Raw genomic sequence first — 5512 nt, 5'->3', positions numbered from 1 at the left:
CACCTACTCTCTCTTTCCATGCCATCACCTCTGCTTCAATTTCTGGTGTTGTTGCTTCTCTGGTTAGGGTTCCACATTGCACTTATGCTCTTCTCTCTTAATGGACATAGAGTCCTCTGTTCCTGGAATATAAGATTAACTACTCCCTCCTTTTTGTTACACAACTTCTACCTTTACAGTTGTGACAATCACAATTAGGTATGATAACAATTACTTATTATTGAATCAAATGAATTCTACACCCATCTCCTTTCACCAGACCCATCTAGACAAGATGAAAACTATGCAGAGGGGATTCTACCTTACTCTGCACACTTTGAAATGAAACTCACTCTTGAAAACCTGTAGGCCATCATTGGCTATTTTTCAGAAGTAGATTACAAGGCTTTCTTACTAGCCTGTCTATGTCTGAAAGCTCTACTAAAACCTGACATTGCTGATATTTGAAATATCAGTGGTCTAACTTTCATCATCACAGCAACATGAAACTCACTACAGTACAACCAACAGTTGGATGTTTGGTTTTACTTACAGGAATCCTGTCAGTTTGAAAAGTAAAGTGTTCTGGAATTTGGATTCTAAGTTATGATGACTAACGACTGTTGAACGAGACAACTGAGTCAACAGAGAAAGGTATACACAGATAGAGTAGAAATCAAAGGTTGTATTACATTCATGAGAATGTTTCTCTAAGGATATCAGGATCTAGGAAACAATTTTGTTGCTGTCCTAGCAAGATAGGCAATAACAATGTTTTAGAGTGTTTTATGATAATAGTCTACACCAAGACTTCCATTGGTGTTTTTAAACCACATTCATTTTCTGAGATGTAAAAATAGTAAGAGAGTTACATTTAGTCACAATTAGTCCTGCCAGAAGGTATGACATAAAGAGACAGTAGAATAGATAGAAAGGTATGAGAAAGGGAATTTAAAAATAATAGTCTACCAAAAGGCAAACAATAAGACATAAATGTAGTTGTTGCATAGTGCTGTTGAGTAGGATCCGACTCAAATTGACCCTTTATAGAATTTCTGAGTGCAGCTGGTGAGTTTCAAGTGCTAACCTTGTAGTTTATCGTCCAGTGCTGATCCTATAGCACCACACCAGGAGTGGTTTTGTTGTTGTTGTTAGGTGCCATAAAGTCAGTACTGACTCATAGAGACCTTATGCACAGCAGAATGAAACACTGCATTATTCTGGGTCAACCTCACTATTGTTGTCACGCTTGAGTCCATTTATGCTGCCATTTTCCCAATCCACCTTGCTAGGGGTCTTCCTCTTTTTCTCTGACCCTCCAATTACCAAACATGATATCCTTCTCCAGTGATTTGTCCCTACTGACAATATGCCCAAAGTTTGGCCTCCAAGGAACACTCTCACTGCACTTCTTCCAAAATGAATCAATTGGTTCTTTTGGCAGCCCATGGCACTTTCAATATTCTCCTCCAACACCATAACTCAAAGGCATCAATTCTTCTATGGTCTTCCTTATTCACTGTCCAGCTTTCACATGCATATGAGGTTATTGAAAATACCATGGCTTGGGTCAGGGGCACCTTAGTCCTCAAGCTGACATCTTTGCTCTTTAGCACTTTAAAAAGGTCTCGTACAACAGATTTGCCTAATGCAATATGTCAATTGATTTCTTGACTGCTGCTTCCATGAGTGTTGATAGTTGATCCAAAAAGAATGAAGTCCTTGACAACTTCAATCTTTTCTCCACTGATAAGAGTGTTGTTTATTGGACCAGTGGTGAGGATTTTTTTAATGTTAATAATAATAATAATAATAATAATAATAAAATAAAAAGGGTTATAGTTTCTACTCATGAAGAAAAATTGTTGGATAGGTATTCCAGAGATTACTAGCTGGACAAATTAGAGACTGTCAATGAGAAGAACAATTGCTGTTGAGATTATGGAGAGGTTTCAGATACTGGTAATAGCAAAGTTTTGTGTTTTATTATGGGAGTGTATGTAGGGGATGCACTGAACTGCTAACCACAAACTTGGCAGTTCATACCCACCAGCTGCTCCTTGTAAACCATAGACAGGGTCGCTATAAATCAGGATTTACAACCACAACATAACTGAGACAAGGATTGATCAATATTATCAGATTAAAGATGGTTAAGAAACTGAAAGGGGATATTTGAAGGTTTATTTCAGTGTTTGTTAAAGTTACCAAGAAAATTGAGAGGAGGAATATTAGAATTAGTATGGAGCTAAAATAATCCATAAAGAGAAATGATAAGCTCTGTAGATAATTACATGGACTCCTGTTGTGGCCTTATAGAAAAAGCACTGGATCCAAAACACAAGATGAGAGGTTCAAACCCACTAGTTGCTCCTCAGAAACGTTATGCAGGGCCACTATAATTCAGAACTGGCTTGACAACACTTAACAACAACAATAGATAATTACAAAAAGAAATAGTATATAAATAAAAAAGGAGGGGAAATGGGTCAAAAGAAACAATGAGCAGTATACCTACCACACTTTCAAAGTTGCTAGTTTGAAAGATATGTGATAAAAATCATACCACTTGAGATGGTTCAAAGGAAACCAAGTTTGAATTCAAACAAAAAAATAAAGAAAAGAAAATTAGTAATTAAGAAGAATGCTTTTTATTTGTTTCTTTTTTTGGGAAGAAATAGAATTGTTTTTCATTTATTTTAAATATGTATAAAAAAACTCCAGCAAACTGAAAATTTAAGATTATCGCTACTTTGAAGGAATGCATTTTATAGCTTCTAATATAATTTGCATCAAAGTGAAAGTAAAAGGAAAGAGAAATCAAGTAAACGTTCATCAAACTTAGGGCATAAGAAGGAGTAAAGCAAAGAAAAGTAGTAGCAAAGAGAAAATCAAAAAAAGAAGGTAGATTTTGATATATTCACAATCATAATAGTTGTAAATTAATAGACTCTTCTACTAAAATATGGAATCTAGGAGACTGAATTTAAAATAAAAAATAAATAAAATCATATGCCATGTATAAGAAATACATTAGAACAAGTAGGAGTCAGAAAATGTGTAGATTATACAATAGAAAATATACATGAGGCAAACACTAAGAAAAATAAAATGAATGTAGGCCAACATTAACACAGAAGACCATAAGAATCAGGTTCAGAGGATCATTATAAGGAGCAACAGTAACATGTGGAAATCTCTCAGGTGGCCTTGAAGGCAAGAAGATGGGAGAAGGGCGTTAAAGTTATACTATTATTTTGCTACATATTTTTTTTTTTATCATTATTATTATAAACTGTAGTATCCAATCTGCTGTTTTGTTGTTTTGTTTTTTTGGTCCCGTTTTTGCCTTCAGGATGGCTCTTTCTCTCCCTATGTTAAATAGAAGAGACAGCGATTGTGACCATATAACAAGCTACAGTCACACCCTATAAAATCCCATCATCCAGGCAAGAACCAATACCAGCTGCTATACATCATTTAGACAGCCAGTACCTGCTACCATTATTGTCTCAGAGACAACAGATAATTTCAGTTCGCACAAAGAAACAAAACAGAGTGACTCAAACAATTGGCAGAAACACAAAGCCAGAAAGCATTTCTGAGAAAGAATTCAGAAGAAAAAGATAGTTGCAAGATGGAAGAGTAAGCAGACATGCTACCTGCAGACCCGCTACAAACAAAGATATGGGGAACCACAAGAAACACACATACATGATAGCCTTGGAACCCTAAGTTTCAGAGGAAAGGTTAGAATAGTGGACTGAATACTTAATAGGAGGATAATTTAAACTGATACAGTGAAAGAAGGATGCATACTGGTGAACAATCTGCTGGACAGATGCTGCACAAACCATCTTGAACAAGTTGTGGGCAGCTTTCGGTGGCCTACAGGTATAGATTCATGCCAATGACTGGCAACAGGAAGGATATGATACTTTTTGGCTAGCCACACTCCCTTGGTGACTAGAGGTGTGTCCAGGTACTGCCTTTGTCTAACTGTAGCACAGCTCCTGTTATTTGAGAGTTCAAACCTGTGCAGTTGTGATCTGTGCCAGTCAAGCAGGTGAATGGATTTAGGTGAATTCTGCTACATGCATCTTTTCTCTCCCTGGCTTTGCTTAATGTTTCTTCTTTTTATTTTCTCTCTTGTTTTTCCTCTTCTCTTGCTCTATTTTCCTGTTTGTGTGGGTTTTTTTTTTTTTTTTTCCCTCTTCTTCTTTATTATTTTACTGTTTTGCTATTGTTTGCATGTTTGTTTTATTTTCTTGTGTTTACATGCAGGTCCACCCACTGGGCAACAGTTCTCTATCTCCATACATTTAGTTCCCAAGAGCAGAAAGCTGAGAGGATAATAATAAGCTTTACAAGCATTAGATGACATAAACTTAAAAATAACCTGTATGTTTTAAAAGGATGGCAATGGGTCTATTAGTGATGGAAGACAGGGAATGAGATTAGGGAAAGACTCTTAGAGACCTTCAACATTATTTCTAATATTTTATTTCTTTGAAATCATAAGATTTTGGAATAATTGGCAATAGTTGTAAGTGAAATTTTATTATGATTTTCATTGTTTTATTATAATTATTTAAATAATTATCCTCTACTAAAATCAATAGCCAGTTCTTGTGAAGTCAATTTTGATTCATGCTGTCCCCATCTCCATATATATCAGATTAGAAATTTGCTCATAGAGTTTCAGTAGTTGATTTTTTAAAATGTTTTATTGTGAATTATGTGATAGTTTACATGAGGAAACATGTTCATCTGATCATATATCATTTCATTGCTATTGTTACAATCCCCTCCATGCATCATCAACCCACCAAAGGGTACACACTACAAGCCTACTCCCTGGTCGTCAGCACACAGCCCTTCTCCCTCTCTATGTCAAAAGTCCCCAACTGCTCCATCTCTCCACGTCATCATCTCTGCCTCCATCTTCGGCATCACTGCTTCTCTGGGTAGGGTCCTGCTCTCCACCTTTCTCCCTTGATGGTCCCAGGGACCTCAGTTCCTAGGCTGAAAAGTTCATCACTCCTCTCCTAGCTACAAAACCTCTACCTTTACATTTCCAACCCTCATAAGCAGTCCTTATAACAATTATTCACTATTGTATCACAGCGCTGCCTAGACAGATTGCATAGTACTCAGTGGAGATTCTACCTTCCTTCATGCCTTCTGAATCTAGGTTCCATCTTGAAAGCTTGTAAGCCAGTCACTTCTTGCCTTTGTAGCCACCACCGCCCCCCCTCACCACACACACATTTTGGGTAGTCAATGTCCAAGTTGCCCATCCCTGTCTATTCTGTGTATGGAGGGGGTGGGAATTATCCTTGCTGTAAGGATATGTTCGTTCAATAGCTGATTTTTAAGATGTAAATTATCAGACCTTTCTTTTACAGTGCCTCTGGGTGGACTTGAACCTCAAAACCTTTGGTTAGAAGCTGAGAATATTAACTGTCTGCACCATCCAGGGACACCACTAAAATTATTAGTAAACATTAAATAATCTATTATTTAAATATTT

Source organism: Chrysochloris asiatica, unplaced genomic scaffold (assembly GCF_000296735.1).
Source record: "Chrysochloris asiatica unplaced genomic scaffold, ChrAsi1.0 scaffold00086, whole genome shotgun sequence".
In the NCBI taxonomy this organism is placed as follows: Eukaryota; Metazoa; Chordata; class Mammalia; order Afrosoricida; family Chrysochloridae; genus Chrysochloris; species Chrysochloris asiatica.
This window is presented reverse-complemented; position numbering follows the sequence as displayed.